Raw genomic sequence first — 18,570 nt, forward strand, 5'->3', positions numbered from 1 at the left:
TCTCCTCTCCTCTCCTCTCCTCTCCTCTCCTCTCTTTCCCTTCTCTTCTTCTCTTCTTCTGTTGTTCTCTTATCTTATATTTATCTTCTATCATTATCGTTATTTTCCCATTTCCATTAGTGATAATATTGCTGTTTTCCATCAAAAATATAAGTATATAATAATAATAAAAAATAGATGTCATAGTAAAACAATGAGTGTGGTTTGAGGTGCAGTATTTTCTTAAAATTAATGTCCATTTATTAAACGTTGCATTATTTCAACAGTGAAACACAATACATATGGAACTTCACCCACTGATGTTTAGCCCTTGTATTTATCTGTCTAATCTATTACATGTATTATAAAGAGAGGGAGAGCAACTATTTTCTAATTATGTATGACTTTGCTTTATTAAAATACAACACAAAACACATATCTGTATCTATTTAAAACAAGAAAAAAGTACTGAACAGTTTGGATAACAATTTGTTATTGAAGGTTATAAGAAATATGTGGTTTATTTGTTCCAAAGTAACTCATAATCTTAAGTAGGTATCTATTTTCTAGCATAAATTTTATTTTTTAAATGAAATTTCACCATATGTATTGATTCTTACTTGGCTATTACTTCTTTTCTTTGTAAATCTTGAAGACATTTTATCTCAGCTCTCAAGGAACAGTTCTTGAATGGTGAGTAACTGGCAATTAGTAAGATTTTGTTTCAACTTGTACATGTATACTATATTTTCAAGACCTTTACTACAATTTCACAGTTAAACTTTGTATATATTAAACTTTGTATACCTGGTATGAAGGTCCAGTTTACACAGACAGATAATAAGTTATCTTGACATAAGACTCAAAAGCATACTAAATAAGTGTGTGGATGATACTAAAATAGGTGTAGCTGATGACTCCCTCCAGGGTGGAGAGGCCCTTCAGAGAGATCATGGAGATCAAATTAGATCCAATTAGAGAACTAGGAAATCAGCAACGATATGTTTTAAAAAGAGGTAGTGCTGCCATACTCTGCACCTGGGATGGGGCAATCCTACTGTCTGAGGGATGAGAGGCTGGAGATCTGTGAGTTCTGGTTGACAGTAAATTGAATATGAGTCAGCTGTGTGCCCTGGCAGTCAGGAAGGCCAACCATATTCTGGGGTGCATCAGACATGGCATTTCTAGCCAGTCAAGGAAAGTTATGGTCCTACTCTGCTCTAAGGTGGTGCAGAGTACTTCAAGTACTGTGTACAGTTCTTGGTTCCACAATATAAGAAAGTTTTATAACTATTAGAGAGCTTCCAAAGGAGGACTACAAAAGATCAAAGCACTATAAGGAAATAAGGCATAAGGGAAAGTTTCAAAAATTTTAGTCTGTGGCCTGTTATTAGCAATGGTGATGCAGGACTTGGTCACTAAGATGTCATGACACAGTAAACACCAATTGACCTTTTCTGTACTGAATGAAAAACCATGCAGAAATACTAACTAAATACCAGTAAGGGTAATTTCTGCATTAGGACAGCACTGCTGGTTTGGTAGGTAGCTCAGACAGTTGAACCCAGAAATCTCTGCATTGTATTTTATTTTGTGGTAAGATATATCTGTGTGAAAAGTAACACATCTACTTACAGATGCAGGAATAACTGCTTTCATGGAATCAAATAGTTATAACTTCCAAATGTCCATTAAAAAAATCATTTTCCTTCAGAGAAAAGAGAACATAATTGCAGTTTTTGCAGGTAGATCTGGAACATGATTACACCATTCTGTGTTCTGCTGATTTTTGGAATCCAGAAAAAACACAAGTATATGTGATACCATGCTTCTGTTTATCCATATCTGTAGATTAACTGTATATATTTTTTTTCACTTTCCTGCATACATTACACTTCTCAGACTTCAGGAACCAGTCATCATCATGTGTATATATTATTCCAAAATACAGTGTTCAGTTTCTTTTGTAAATAACAGAGACAAGAAACTGAATAATAAGAGCAAATTGTCATCTATGTCTTCAGATATAGTGGTATGAGAAACCAATAAGAATCACAGAATCACAAAACTGTAGGGATTGGAAGGGGCCTCGAAAGATCATCGGGTCCAACCCCCCTGCCAAAGCAGGTTCCTCAGAGCAGGCTGCCCAGGTAGGCGTCCAGACAGGCCTTGAATATCTCCAGAGAAGGAGACTCCACAACTTCCCTGGGCAGCCTGTTCCAATGCTCCATCACCCTCACCATGAAGAAGTTCTTTCGCATGTCAGTGCGGAACTTCCTGTGCTCTAACTTGCAGCCATTGCCCCCTGTCCTATCCCCCCAAACCACTGAAAAGAGGTTGGCTACATCCTTCTGTCCCCCTCCCCTCAGATATTTATATACATTGAGGAGATCCCCTCTCAATCTTCTCTTCTCCAGGCTGAACACACCCAGGTCTCTCAGCCTTCCTTCATAGGGAAGATGCTCCAGGCCCCATATCATCTTTGTGGCCCTCCACTGGACTCTTTCCAGGAGATCCCTGTCTTTCTTGTACCAGGGAGCCCAGAACTGGGCACAGTACTCCAGGTGAGGCCTGACCAGGGCAGAGTAGAGGGGGAGGATCCCCTCCCTTGACCTGCTGGCCACGCTCCTTTTAATGCATGCCAGGATCCCATTAGCCCTCTTGGCCACCAGGGCACACTGCTGGCTCATGGTCAACCTGTCATCCACCAGAACCCCCAGGTCCTTCTCCTCAGAGCTCCTCTCCAGCAGGTCATCTCCCATCCTGTACTGATACATGTGGTTGTTCCTTCCCAGGTGCAGGACTCTACACTTGCTCTTATTAAATCTCTTATTAAAGCTTTCTTCCTGCCCATCTCTCCAGCCGGTCCAGGTCTTGCTGAATGGCAGCACAGCCTTCTGGCATGTCAGTCACTCCTCCCAGCTTTGGGTCATCGGCATACTTGCTGAGGGCAGACACTATTCCCTCATCAAGATCGTCGATAAAGATGTTGAACAAGACCGGACCCAACATCGACCCCTGAGGAACAGCGCTAGTCACAGGCCTCCAGCCAGACTCTGCTCCGCCGATCACCACCCTCTGAGCTTGACCAGTCAGCCAGTTCTCCACCCACCTTGCCGTCCACTCATCTATCCCACACTTTCTCAGCCTAGTTGAGAATGTCCTCTTGCACATGTGTTTCCATTGGTTTAGATTATTTAGATTATTGCAGACAAAAACAAACAAACAAACAACAAACAAAACAAAACAAAACAAAACAAAACATAAAAATACTTTCTTAGTGTGCGACCTTTTTATAAGTTTGGATGCTATATATACTTACACTGACTGTTGACAAGTAGCTTGTTCCAGTCTCAGGAAAGTTGAAGATCTGAAGGCTATATCCATCACAAAAAAATACAGTACCTTATAATTATATATAACTCAAGAGGTTTCAGAGTTTACGCACTAGAATTATGAATATGAATAAACTATATTTAAGAAGTTTTTTTTTTTTCAAAACTGCATTCAAAGCTTTAACAGAATTTATAAATGAATGTGACAATAATTATTGGTTTGGAACACTTATTTTCTTATCTATCTCTGATATAGTATAAATTATACACTGAAATACCTGTTAAATCACCTTCAAAATATAATGCTAAAATTAGATTTATCAACTTGACAGTAAACTAATTTCAAATTGATTTATAGGAGCTCAGTATGCTCTGAAATGTTTTTACTGTATAAACACTTCATCAAAGCAGGCAATGAAGCTTACTTTGTAGCATTTACACAAAGACACAGGAACTGTTCATGTGATCAAAGATTAATATTTACCTTTTATATCTCATATTTTATCTACAGAATATCATTCTGAGCTAGTTACTGGAGAAGGTGCAGCTATACTGATATATATATTGACTACTGAGCATAAGGAAACAGCTGAGATTCTCAACACCTTCTTTACATCTGTCTTTAATAGCCAGATCAGTTATCCTCAGGGTACTCAGCCTCCTGACCTGGAAATCTGAGATGTGGAGCAGAATAAACCCCTGCATGATTCAGGCAGTTAGAGACCTGCTACTCCACCTGGACTGTTACAAGTCTATAGGAACCAAGGGTGCTGAGGGTACTGTTCTATATGGTATTCAGTTTTGGGCCCCTCACTACAAGAAGGACATTAAGTCCCTGGAGCATGTCCAGAGAAGGGCTATAAAGCTGGTGAAGGGCTTGGAACACAAGTCCTATGAGGAGCGGCTGAGGGAACTGGGGTTCCCTCAGTCTGGAGAAGAGGAGGCTCAGGGGAAACCTTATTGCTCTCTACAGCTACCTGAAAGAAAGGTGTGGGGAGCTGGGGGTTGGTCTCTCCTTGCAAATAACTACTGATAGCACGAAAAGGAATTGTTTCAAGTTGAGCCAGGGGAGGTTTAGGCTGGAAATTAGGAGACATTTCTTCTCAGAGAGTGGTAGGCATTGGAACAAGTTGCCCAGGGAAGTGGTGGAGTCATTGTCCCTGGAGGTGTTTAAGGAAAGGTTCAACGTGGTGCTTAGGGACATGGTTTGGTGGGTAGTACCGATGGTAGGGGGACAGTTGGAGCAGATGGCCTTGGAGGTCTTTTTCAATCTTAATGATTCTATGATTCTGTGATTCTATACCAAAAGCTTCAGATCACCCTTCACTTCAAACTTTCCTTAATATCAGCCACACCATAGCCACAAAGTCAGTTCAGATTTCAGCTAAATACATTTATTTAGGAGTAAGTAAATCCTTTAGGAGTAAGGAATCCTTAATACACTTTAATTCTAAATGTTGGTATTGTAATATAACAGGATGTTAATATTGAATTAATTGAATGCCCACTTATGGTAGGGTATTCAACTCACACTATAACGTGTTACAGATAGTACTCTTCTGTTAAATGTGCAGGTAGTTAACTGGTATCAAACTGACCAACAACAGCTTATTTACTTCAAGTACTGATTGAACTGAAATAAATAAATATTACTGATTAATCTTGTATAGGGAGCTGTTTTTAACAAAATTCAAGTTTTGTCTGTTGAAAACTGAAAACTGTCACTTTATAAGAGAAAACAAAGCAGTAATTTTCAAAAAAAAAATCAGTGATTATTTTCAATAAGGGCTAACATTAGTGCCAAGCTATTATGCTGTCATTATTTATGTATTACATCAGAAAAAAACATTTATTCTTTTTCTGCTAAATGGCTGTATCATTTTCTGTCATGTCTTTTTTCTATTGTGGAACAACAACAAAAAACAGCTCCCCACAACTTCCTTCTTTCAGGTAGTTGTAGAGATTTCAGTATTCTCATGTCTAATTGTCATTCTAATATTCAGTATTCTCATGTCTAACTGATTTTTGGAGCCATTCTGAAACCTATTGTCCATCTGCAGATCATCCAGCACTTCTCAGAAGAAAAATGCTAATTCACAATATAGAGAAAGAATCTCCTTTCTATGTAAGTCTTACATTGTTTGAAGGAAAAGACATACAAGTATCCCATTGCTCAGTAATGACAGCATATCTGTTTGTTTTTTTGTTTTTTGTTTTTTGTTTTTTTTTATGAGCAATGCTTCAAAACTACATAGAACAAACTTTATTTTTTATTATTATTTTTATCTGCTGGGAAAAACAAACAAACAAATAAAAAAACAACAAACAAGGCCATGGAAATCTTTGTATATATAAAGAATATATTGTTCTAATTTGGATCAAGTTAAAATTGCATTAAAACGTTAGCATTCATGTTTTTATTTTTAGGCTTGAACATTATGATAAAGTCTCCTGTTACATATGCATGAAATGTAGTGTTTATTGTGTTACGCCTTATTCATTAAAATATTTATGGGAAAATACCTAGTAAATAATGCTTATTCAATGTACTATATTTTAAATACATAATAAAGATACAGACATAAAACTGATATATATATATATATACATATATATATATATATATATCAGATATATATATATCCACAGGTCATTTATATTGACATTTAACTGCAAGAATAAAAGTCCTGATAAAAAAAAGGAAAAAAATTTCTCATAATGTGGTTTAACTGAAATTAATGATAGATTTTAGCACTGAGAGAGCAGATAAAAATTATGTATAATATTTTTACATAAATTAACATAAATATACGCTAATGACAAAAATTTGTAAAAATACTTATATAAGTTAGGTATCTTTATAAATATATATTATTTTTTCTCTGTATATGCACATATAGGATGGGAGAAGTAATGATAAGTTGTTTTAAAGGTAGCTAGTAAATGATTTCATAATTAAACCTTATTATAAATGAGATATGCCACATGAAATGTGCATAATTTTTATATGTATACATATAAAATTTGGATCTAAACAGTTTTTTCACCACTTTTTTGTCTAGATAGAAGACTACAGCTTGCATGACTATTTTCTGAGAACTGATTTCAGATCTCAGTTTCTAATGAAACAAACAAAAAAATAATATATGTTACAACGTGATGCAATTGTACTGAAATCAACACAGAACTCACGGGGAGGAAAGATTTGACCTTGAGGGGGAAAAAATAGTAATTCTATAGGTAAGACTGAAAATAAAGAAATAATAAGGAAATAACTAATGTTTTGTAGGAAAACACAGAGAACACTGAGAATACAGTAGAAAAATAATTAAAACAAACAAACAAACAAACAAACAAAAACATATATAATAGTGTTGAAATAATTCTGTCTAACAATAAATTTGACAGTTATAAATATGTTACCATATATTGATCTAGTTCCAACCTCCCTGCCATGGGCAGGGACAACTCCCACTAGATCAGCTTGTCCAAAAACACATTCAACATGGTCTTGAACACTTCCAGGGATGGGGTATCCACAGCTTCTCTGGGCAACCTGTTATAGTGCCTCACCACCCTCTGAGTAAAGAATTTATTCCTTACACCTAATCTAAATCTACCCTTTTTTAGTTTAAAACCATCACTCTGTCCTGTCACTACAATCCCTGACAGAGTACCTCCCTATCTGGTAGACCTCCTTTAAGTACTGGAAGGTCTCCCCAAAGTCTTAACTTCACTGGGCTGAACATCCCCAGCTCTCTTAGCCTGTCTTTCTAGAAGAGGTACTCCAGTACTTTGATCATCTTCAGGGCCCTCATCTGGACTCACTGTAATTGGTCAATTTCCTTCTTATGCTGGGAGCCCCAATGCTGAATGCAGTACTCAAGGTAAGGTCCCACAAAAGCAGAGCAGAGAAGGAGAATCATCTCCCTCAGCGTGCTGGCCATGCTTCTTTAGATGCAGCCCAAGATACAGTTGTCTTTCTGGTTTGTAAGTGCCTATTGATGGTTCATGCTTAGTTTTTCATTTGACAACACTAAGACCTTCTCCTCAGGGCTGCTCTCAATCTGTTCTTTGCCCAGCTTGTATTTGTGCTTAGAATCACCCCCAGGCCGGGTACAGGACCTTGCACTTGGCCTCAAGAGGTTCTCAAGAGGTTCAAGAGGTTCAGCTCTCAAGAGGTTGAGGTTCTCAAGAACCTCAAGAGGTTCTTAGAGGCCCACCTCTCAAGCCTGTCCAGACCCCTCTGGATGGCTGTCCTGGTTTTGGCTAGAATAGAGTTAATTTTCCTTCTAGTAGCTGGAATGGTGCAGTGTTTGGGATTTAGGATGAAAATAATGTTGATATCATGCTGATGTTTTGTAGTGGGTTTACATGGCAAGGTTTTGGTAGCAGGGGGCCATAGGGGTGGTTTCTGTGAGAAGGATCTAGAAGCTGCCCCATGTTTGGTAAGGGCCCCACTGCTGACCAGAGCCGAGCCAATAAGCAATGTTGTTTTGCGCCTCTGTGAGAGCATATTTAAGACAGGGAAAAGAATGCTGTGCCACACAGCAGCTGGGAGAGTGAGAGGAGTGAGGAACAGCCCTGCAGGCACCAAGGTCAGTGAAGAAGGAGGGGAAGAGGTGCTCCAGATGCCGGAGCAGAAGTCCTCTTCCAGTGAGTGGGAACTTCACCGTACTGCCACAACTTCTCAAATATGATGGATAGTTGTTGGGAATTGGCACAAAGGGCGTGGACATGAGTCCGTGGAACAATTGTTCGATCTGAGCTTGCTTTAAGCAACCAGGAGTAGGCCTCAGAAAATCCCATGGCTTGCTGTAGCTGAGCAAACCAAGCTACCAGGGTAACTATGAAAAGTTCCCACGACAGTGTTCCCACATCGCCCAATTGAGGAATTCAGAAAAATATTGTTACCAGCAGCAGGCTTCAAGGACAAGGTCTATGTGACTGCTAATCACAAGGGGGTTGTTTTCTTGCAGGTGGGGTTGTTTTCTTGTAGTTGTTTGTCTGAGTGCTTTTGACCAATAATCTTGTGTGAAACACTCTCCGCCCCTGTTAAGTTCACTATAAAAGTTAGGCTATTCGGGCAATAAGATGGAGCATGATTTGACGCTACTGGTGTTTGTCGTGCTTTCGGCCGTGCTTCCTGCAAAGCGCTCTAACAAATAGTGGCTTAGCAACTACATCCACCAGTTCCCTTAAGACTGAAGTAAAATAGTCATTTAGTACCTTAATATCCTTCTCCATACGCCAGGTGACCAGGTCTCCTGTTTCCTTCCAAAGAGGGCCCACAATTTCCCTAACCTTTCTCTTTTTTTTTCCATTTTCTTTTATCACTGATGTACATATAGAACTTTTTTTGATCGTCCTTGATATCCCTTGATATCCCTGGCCAAATTTAATTCTAAATTAGCAAATTACTTCTTTGGCTTCCCTAACCTGATCCCTGACTACTCAGATAATGTGTCTTCGTGTCCCTCCCAAGCTATCTGTCCTTTCTTTCAGTCTTTGTATGCCTTATTCTTTTGTGTAAGCTTGGTCAGAAGCTCTTTGCTCATCCATGCAGGACTCCTGGCATTTTTGCCTGACTTTTTTTTTTTTTTTTTTTTTGGGATGCATTGTTTCTGAGTTTGAAGGAGGTGATCCTTAAATATTAACCAGTTTTCCTGGGCTCCTCATCGTTCCAGGGCTTTGTCCCATGGTACTCTACCAAGCAGATTCCTGAAGAGGCCAAAGTCTGCTCTTCTAAGAGAGCTTGCTCTGCACCTTCCTTGCTGCCCTCTGAATGCAAAACTACGTTACTTCCTGATCACTGCAAACAAGGATGCCCTGGGGTTTCACATTCCCTACCAGGCCCTCCTTGTTGGTGAAAATGCATAACACCTCTCCTCATTGTCTCTTCTATCACTTGAAGAAGGAAGCTATTAACATCAGTGTATTTTAGGAACCTCCTGAATTGCCTATGCATTACTGTTCTGTCCCTCTAACAGATATCAGGGTGGTTAAAGTCCTCCAAGAGAACCAAGGCTTGTGAAAATGTTTCTGTGCTGGTCTGCTTTTCCTCCAGATGTGGAACAAAACACAAAATAACCAGAAGAATATACATTACTCGATAAATATTATCCTTTTTTTTCCTATCACTAGGCTCCCTGACTCCCTTTAGGTACTGGAAAGCTTCTGTAAATTCTCTTCTCCATGTTGAACAACATCTCCCAGCTTGTCTTCATAGGAGAGGTGCTCCAGCCCTCTGATTATCCTTGTGGCACTCCTCTGGACTCACTCCAACATTGCTAATCTCATTAATAAGGAAATTATCCCTGATGGCCCTACCAATTAATGACTCTACTACATGTCACACATTAAAAACTTCTTTAAAGATTATTTAATTCTTTAATAATACATAATATCTATCTATTTTGCTTTTTAAGCATTCAGGAAATACACTTAACCCTGGAAAAATACATAAACACAACAGTGATACACAAGCTTGAAACTTTTTATAGTGATATGCAGCATTAAATATTTTTATAGTTTCCAGATTATGCAGTTAGAAATAGAATGAAGAGGAAAAACTGGAAAAAAATAATTCATGTTGGTCACTTGATTAATGAGGTCATGTAAAATGGAGGACACAAAGAACTGGATGTGTATATGTCTGTTTTCAGAGATTCAACTGAAATCGAAAACAGCTTTTTCAGTTAGCCCTGTGACCATGGAGTGGTCTGTTTTCATGAGCTCACCTGAAAATCTGAAAAATTTCTTGCTTTCTGTATACTGATTTTTTAATGGAATTGTCATTTCAACTGATGAATTCATGAGACAGGAAGTAAAGATGTTCTCCTTGTTTACCTAAGGTGACTCCTGCCAGAGCACCAGTGTCCTCCGCAGAATCAAGAGATGTACCAGTAAATAAAGAGTGATGTTATAGAAAAAAAACAAGTAGAGTAAGCTTTTTAGCTAAAGGATATTGAAACTACATCCAAAAAGGAAGAGAGAAAAAAAAAAAAAAAAAAAAAAAAAAAAGAATGATCTATTTTTAATTTGATCTAGTTTTGGTCTTTCATTACATCGTCTTCATATATATACATTCTTGCCTCCTCTTTGGCAATGATACTAAACTTAAATAGATCTTCTGTTTAATCTGATATTTAATTGGCCTAAATGCCAGTCTTTATCTTTATAAAATGACATAATTTCCTCCTATTTTCAAAAACAAGAGCAAATATTAACTGTAAACTGGAAAGATTTGACTATGAAGATAAGATATGAAAATTACTGAAATAATCTTAGACTATGTTGAGAAAAAATTTCCTATTTAGGCTGAGGAACCTCTGCCATTGGGGATTTTTGAAACTTATAGAATCATAGATTACAAGGTGGAAAGGACCCACAAGAATCATTGAGTCCAACTTCTGGCTCCAAACAGGACTACCTAAAAATTAAACTGTATATCTGAGGGTATTGTCTAAATGCTTCTTGAATTCTGGCAGGCTTGGGGCTGCAACCACTTCTCTGGGAAGCCTGTTCCACTGTCTGATCACTCTCTCACATTGAACAAATTTATCTTGGGTTTATGTGGCAAGGGTTTGACAGCAAGGGGCATGCAGGGGTGATCTCTGTAAGAGTCCAGAAGCTGTACCCATGTTAGGTAAGAGCCAGTTATAACCACCTCCAAAAGGGACAATATTGGTTGTGCTTAAATATGTGTGAGAGCATATTTAAGAAAAGGGAAAAACTGCTGTACAAGAGCATCTGGGAGAGAGAGGAGTGAGAAACCAGCCTGCAGAGATCAAGGTCAGTGAAGAAGGGGGAAGAGGTGTTCCAGGTGCCAGAGCAGAAGTCGCCCTGCAGCCTGTGGTGTACCATTCTGAAGAAGATTTCCATGCTGCAGCCCGTGGTGAAGCAGGTCGATCTGGCTTGCATGAGGCTGTAGCCCACTGAAAACCCCCACAGGGGCAGGACCCAGGCCAGAGCTTCAGCCCGTGGAGAGGAGCCCACGCAGGAGCAGGTGATCTGGGGGATTTGCCACCCATGGGCGATACATGTTAGAGCAGTTCATTCGTGAAGGCTGGACCCCGTAGTACGGAGCCATGCGGAAGCAGTTCTTGAAGAGTAGCTGCCTGTGGGCAGCCCCTGCAGGTTCAGTTCAGGAAGGACGGCATCCTGTGGGAGGGACCCCATGTGAAGCAGGGTCAGAGAGGGACTGTGAAGGAGAGACGGAGACAGTGTTAGGGACTGACTGCAGCCCCCATTCTCCATCCTCCTGCATTGCTCAGGGGGAGGACATAGAAGAGGGTGAACAGGGGGAAGGTTTTTAAATTTGCATTTAGTTTCTCTCTGTGCTCGTCTCTAGTAATAGACAATAAATTATATTCATCTCCCCATGCTGAGTCTGTTTTTCCTTTGATGAGAATTGGTGTCCTTACTGTAACTCGAGCCCTTTCCATCACATTTTCTCCCCCTTTTCCTTTGAGGACAGGAAATGAGAGAGCAATTGTAGTGGAGTTCATCTGCATAACAAGGATAAAATCACAAAAACCTTCTCCTAATATCCCATATGAACCTCACCTGTCCTGCCATTCAACAGCCCCTTCATGCTGAAATAGGCCCTTTGGCCCAATTTCTTGTCACCAGACAGAAGAGATCAGCACCTTTCCCTCTGCTTCCCCTTGTGAGGAAGCTGTGAACTGTATGAATTCTACCTTTAGTCTGTTCTGTAGGTTGAATAAACTAAATGGATTCAGCTGCTACTCATATATTTTCTCCTCTAGACCCTTCACTGTCTTTGTAGCCTTATGCTGGACACTCTCTATAAGTGTTATTCTCTTTTTTGTTACTATGGTGCCCAAATTTGAGATGAAGCTACACCAGCACAGAGTATAGTGACACAGTCATTTCCTTCAACCAGCTAGGAACCCTGTGCTTGATGCATCCCAGGACACAAGTCCTTTTGTCTTCCAGAGCATACTGTTGACTCAAAATTCCCAGATATCTTTCCACAGGGCTGCTCCCCCAGTCTGTACATATAGCCAGGGTTGCTCTGTCCCAGGTGCAGAATCCAGCACCAGCCCTTGCTAATTGTTGGTGATTGCCCAACCTTCTAATTTTCCATGATCTCTCAGAAAGGCTTCTTAACCCTCAACAGCTACTCCTAATTTAGTATCATCAACAAACTTAGTATATGCTTGAGTCCTGCATCCAGATAATTTATAAAATCGCTGAAGAGAACTGTCCCTAAAAGAAAACAAGCAAGCAAACAATACAGGAAAAAAAAAAAAAAAAAAGGAAAAAAAAAAAAAAAAAGGCCTTAAAACTCAGCCACACAAGCTGCATTCAGCAGCTTGATCTAAACTTTGGTTTGAACATGATATTGAATTAGGTGACCTTCTAAGATCCCTCCAATCAAAGTCTTTCTGTGATTCTAAGAACAGTAATTTCATCTCTAGTTAAAGAAAATCCTATGGATGTTTGATTAATAGAGAGGAAAAAGGCTGAATTAGAACATAAGACTTTCACTGCATAATTATTTTTCATAATGAAGAATATTTATTTAGCTTTTCTTCAGTCTCCTGAAAATCAAAACATTCTGCTATCAATGAAATAAGAAAATTCTAATATAAATTTCAGTATAGCATGTGGCATAGAATGAGATGAAATATATGCTAATTAAGCCAATTCTGTTTAAAGCCTTTCTATAATGTGTTGAATATAACTTGGAAAAAAAAAATATTTGTTCTTTTCTATGTGCCTTAATGAAAAGAAGGCAGGATTTTCATACAGGTTTTTACTATCTTAATAGGGGAAGAAGGGGAAGCATTTGTTTGCAGATTGTAGGATTGGTGAAATATCCTTATTTGATAGTACATAAAAAATCCATATACTAGATATTAAGATTTTGTTTCTTAATATTTTTAAGCCAATGAATATTTAATGTTCTACTGTATTTCTGAAACTTTACAATGTCAGTCCTAAAAAGAAAACATTTATCTTGAGAGATTATTTGTGTAAAATAGTCAAATAGTTCTGTTTCATTTCTCAAGTGTGAATATTGACTAGCAATAAGTTATGACAGTAGAAAAGCTATTCATTTAGTTTTGATATCTTGCTTCTGATTTTTGATTTTCTCTTTTTTTTTTTCTCAGTGCTTTTTAAACTGTTATTTAATATCTTAATGAAATGTAAAATATTATAAAATTGTATTGTAGTGATGAGAAACCATATCCTGTTGCAATAATATAGCCTCTTTGGAAAACAGCTATTCTTATTACCTCAATCACTATTTGTTATGAAATATTAAAAATTCAAAATGAGAACTTGATTCAGGCTATATAAATATAAGCATTTAGTATCATCCAGGGAAAAACAGTCTGAAAGAAACTGCAAAATGTGGAATTTCAGTTGGTAACTTTGCCACTAGTAATCCTGTGCTGGAAGACTTCAATGAAGCAGAAAGAAACAAAAATGGTGAAGTCACTATTTGAGTGTCAACTGCTGATGTGCTTGACTGAGAATTTACTTTTTTATTTCGTATCTAAATGAGAATGGAGACTGGAAGGGAAGCAGAGGAGAAAAGGATCCAAATACATACATTTTCTACCTTCAATTATCAGAATCTCTATCAGAATTCAAGGATTAGGACTTGGACCTTTATTGTGGAGAAATTCAACACAACAGAATTTCTAATCCAAGAATTACTTCCAGTAGGATTATGCAGCTCTGGTTACTAATGAGCATACACTGCTGATTACCAAACAAAAATTAAGGAATTCTTGCCATATGGAAAGTTATGTTCAGTGTTCACAATGACTTCACAAAGCTGTCACTGCGAAGTAGCCAACAGTGGAATTACTCTATTTTCATTCTGTCAGGAAACTTGAAAAGCAAGAGACCATCAACAAGGATTATTCATTTTCAGTATTACATGCAATACAGATAAGAAATTGTTGCAGACGGTTCTGTTTAAAGTCTTCTGGAATCTCTAAAGTCTCATATATGTATGTTCATCTCTCTAATGATTAATTTCAAAATATAAAGACAGAGAGAAATAGAGAAGATGTAATACTGATTGGACGCTACATAAAACTTTACTACACTTTGGATTTTGAGATACTCTAGAAGCATTTGTTTAACCTTTGACTGGCAGCCATTATATACTATTGGTGTCTAGGTACATCCAAGGAGCAACCTTTCATGCCACGAAAGACTTGACAAGGCATTTTAGTGCAAAGACAGAGGGTATAAATTTTCAGTATTACAAAATATTCTCTAGGTCAATACACTGGACAAAGATGTTTATACTCCCTGGCCTCAGACAGAGTTGTTAACAAAACAAAACACACACATACAAAAAAAAAAAAAAAAAACAAAAAAAAACTAACAAAGTTATGGATAATGATGTGTTGAATAGATGGATTTTAGAGATTGTTAAAGAAAATTTTGTGAAAGACATCAAACATCACAGATATTTGGAGGACATGATTAAAGGGCTTTTGAATAGCAGTGTCTTAAAGGACCAGCAGGGCCTAAGTAACCTTATTAATAACGCAAAGTTAGTGCAATGGAAAGCTGAGAAAATCTAGGTAATGGTATCAGAAATACTAATTTTCAATGCAGATGTAGAAAACTAGGACCAACAGGGAAAAAACAGTAGGAGGGTAGAAGTATGTTTTTTATCTGAGAATGAACAAGCGTAGAAAAAGAGAGACATCAATAGAAGAAGAATGCGGAAAGAACAGGCCTGGGGAAATTAAGGGCATAAAAGGGATCAGCTGGTCATACGTAATTGAGATACTGGTTGGCATGCTTTGCTGTCAGAGCTCCACCAGTTACTGCATACTGTCTTCTATGAGAGTGGGCTTCCTGTTCTGCATGTGGTGGCATGTGGAAAGCTCTGCTTGTGAACTTCAGTATGGGTTATTTATTTATAGATAGTGGAAAAATCCATTTATGTCTGTGCATTTATGTATGTGGCCACAGAAAGCTCTCTTTGATCACAGGCAATGGGAAGACGTCTCATGAACAAGATGGCATTTGGGCTACAATTTACATATTATAACTCCTGTTGTTTTATTAATGAAGATGGATAAACAAATACAACTATTTTAAGGTTGATAGATTAAAGATAATAATGTACTTGAAAGTTTACTTCTTCACCAAGTGGCTAAGTTTCAGAAATACGGTATATATTTTATCTTTAATTATTATTTTTTTTTTTTCCCCTAAGTTACAGTTAAGGGCTAAATACCCACCTTCTTTTGAAGGTGGGTAGATTTTTTTTTATTTATTTTTTTAAATCACATTAGTAACTCTCTCAAATCTGGAAATATTTTTAGTATCTTTATACATCACAATAACAACATAAAACAGAATATCTTTAACATATCATGAATTAAAAGTTATAGTAAAATGATAAAAATAACAACATCCCTAAAAGCAGTAAATATTCTAATGTGATTGTAAACTTAAAAAATTTGTTTGTATAAGATTGGAATAAGAAAGCAATTCATTTATTTTATATTTTGTCTTATTTTCAGAGGAAAATAATAAGAATTGAAGTTTTGTGTTTTTGTTTTTAAAGTTGTTAGACTTCTATACAGGAAGGGGAAAATAACCATCAAAGAAAGTATTTTCATACTAATGTATGAAAATAATGGAAGGAATGTTCAGCTGAAAATCATCAGGAATTTCAGTGATACATTTCTTATTTTATGGAACCTCTTTCCTGCAAATGAACTTCCAATTGACAAAATTTTCACTATCACTAGTAACACATCAGAAACCAGTGGGTTTTTTACTTTTTTAACTTTTTAACTGTTTTTACAACACCTTTTCTTTGACAAATACTTTGCTGTAAAATCACATCATTAAAGACAGCAAAGAAATTAATCTATATCATACATAATAAAGTGTCCATTTCTTTTTTCAGGCTGATTTTCAAAATGGAATTATTAGCTAAAAAAAAATCAATAATTTCAGGTCACTGTCCTTTACAGTCCTCTCTCAGGTTACTAATAAGTCAGGGAAGAACCTGTTCTATCATACATATATATACATGATTAAGGATCTTTTGAATATATATAAAATATGTTTTTTGAATATATATATATATATAATATATGTATTAACCTTATATATATAACACCTTATATTTATATATATAAGGTTAATGTTATCCTCAAGACCCCAGTTCAGTTAATTTAAGACAAACACAATTATCTAAATGTTGTGGTAAAAAGTGTCTTGGAAACAAGGAATTTTAGTTTTACATTAAAAACTGTTGCCTTAAATGATATACATTCAGGTGATTAAGAATACTTTTAATTTAAAACACAGAATGTAATATATATCACATTGTTAATAAAGTTTGATTTTAGATATCTGTCAGTGTGCTCTTCTTCACATAAACAAATTCTTCTGATGGATTTTGTAACTAGAAAAGAAAGGAAAACAAAGGAAAAGAAAAGAAAGGAAAAGAAAGGAAAAGAAAGGAAAAGAAAAGAAAAGAAAAGAAAAGAAAAGAAAAGAAAAGAAAAGAAAAGAAAAGAAAAGAAAAGAAAAGAAAAGAAAAGAAAAAAAGAGAAAAGAAAAGAAAAGAAAAGAAAAGAAAAGAAAAGAAAAGAAAAGAAAAGAAAAGAAAAGAAAAGAAAAGAAAAGAAAAAAAGAGAAAAGAAAAGAAAAGAAAAAAGATCAAGTTATATACTTTATTCCAATAGAATAGTAGATATTCCTGACTAGCTATTTAAACTTCTTACTGTAATCACAAGTTTCATTGCCCATTTATGACAAGTAGATATATTATCTAGTATTCCACTTTATTTATCTTCTGCAGTGAAAATCTGAGAACTCAGAATGCTGGGAAGGAACCTAGTTCCTTGTAGCAACTTTTATTTTATTTATTTTATTTCACAGAATCACAGAATCACAGAATTTCTAGGTTGGAAGAGACCTCAAGATCATCGAGTCCAACCTCTAACCTAACACTAAAAGTCCCCACTAAACCATATCACTAAGCTCTACATCTAAAAGTCTTTTTAAAGACTTCCAGGGATGGTGACTCCACCACCTCCCTGGGCAGCCTGTTCCAGTGCCTAACAACCCTTTCAGAAAAGAAGTTCTTCCTAACATCTAACCTAAAATTCCCCTGGCGCAACTGAAGCCCATTCCCCCTCGTCCTGTCACCAGTCACGTGGGAGAACAGGCCAACCCCCCCCTCACTACAGCCTCCTTTAAGGTATCTGTAAAGAGTGATAAGGTCGCCCCTGAGCCTCCTCTTCTCCAGGCTGAACAAGCCCAGTTCCCTCAGCCGCTCCTCGTAGGACTTGTTCTCCAGGCCCCTCACCAGCTTCGTCGCCCTTCTCTGGACCCACTCAAGCACCTCGATGTCCTTCTTGTAGCGAGGGGCCCAAAACTGAACACAGTACTCGAGGTGCGGCCTCACCAGAGCTGCGTACAGGGGGACGATCACCTCCCTAGCCCTGCTGGTCACACTGTTTCTGATACAAGCCAGGATGCTATTGGCCTTCTTGGCCACCTGAGCACACTGCTGGCTCATATTCAGCCGACTGTCCACCACCACTCCCAGGTCCTTCTCTGCCTGGCAGCTCTCCAACCACTCATCTCCCAGCCTGTAGCTCTGCTTGGGGTTATTGCGCCCCAGGTGCAGGACCCGGCACTTAGCCTTGTTGAACTTCATGCAGTTGACCTCAGCCCATCGGTGCAGCCTATCCAGATCCTCCTGCAGAGCCTTCCTACCCTCGAGCAGATCGACACATGCACATAGCTTGGTGTCATCTGCAAACTTACTGAAGGTGCACTCAATGCCCTCGTCCAGATCATTGATGAAGATATTAAAGAGGTCCGGCCCCAGCACCGAGCCCTGGGGGACGCCACTAGTGACCGGCCTCCAGCTGGACTTGACTCCATTTGCCATGACTTCTTTGGGCCCAGCTATCCAGCCAGTTTCTAACCCAACGAAGATTTATTTTATTTTATTTTATTTTATTTTATTTTATTTTATTTTATTTTATTTTATTTTATTTTATTTTATTTTAATCTTTCCTCTGGTTTTAGTTTAAGCCTAAAGAAATCGGGATCTTGTTTTTCTTCATGGTATTTTCCACAGTCTTATAATTTTAACTCTGCTCTTTTTCTTCTTTTGGTAGAATAAATTGCTTAGCTGTTAGTAAGGAATGAAAGATTCAAATTGCCCATCATGATACATGATATCTATCACTCCTTATGTGTTTGCAGGTTTGTG

Source organism: Anas acuta, chromosome 1, assembly GCF_963932015.1.
Source record: "Anas acuta chromosome 1, bAnaAcu1.1, whole genome shotgun sequence".
NCBI lineage: Eukaryota > Metazoa > Chordata > Aves > Anseriformes > Anatidae > Anas > Anas acuta.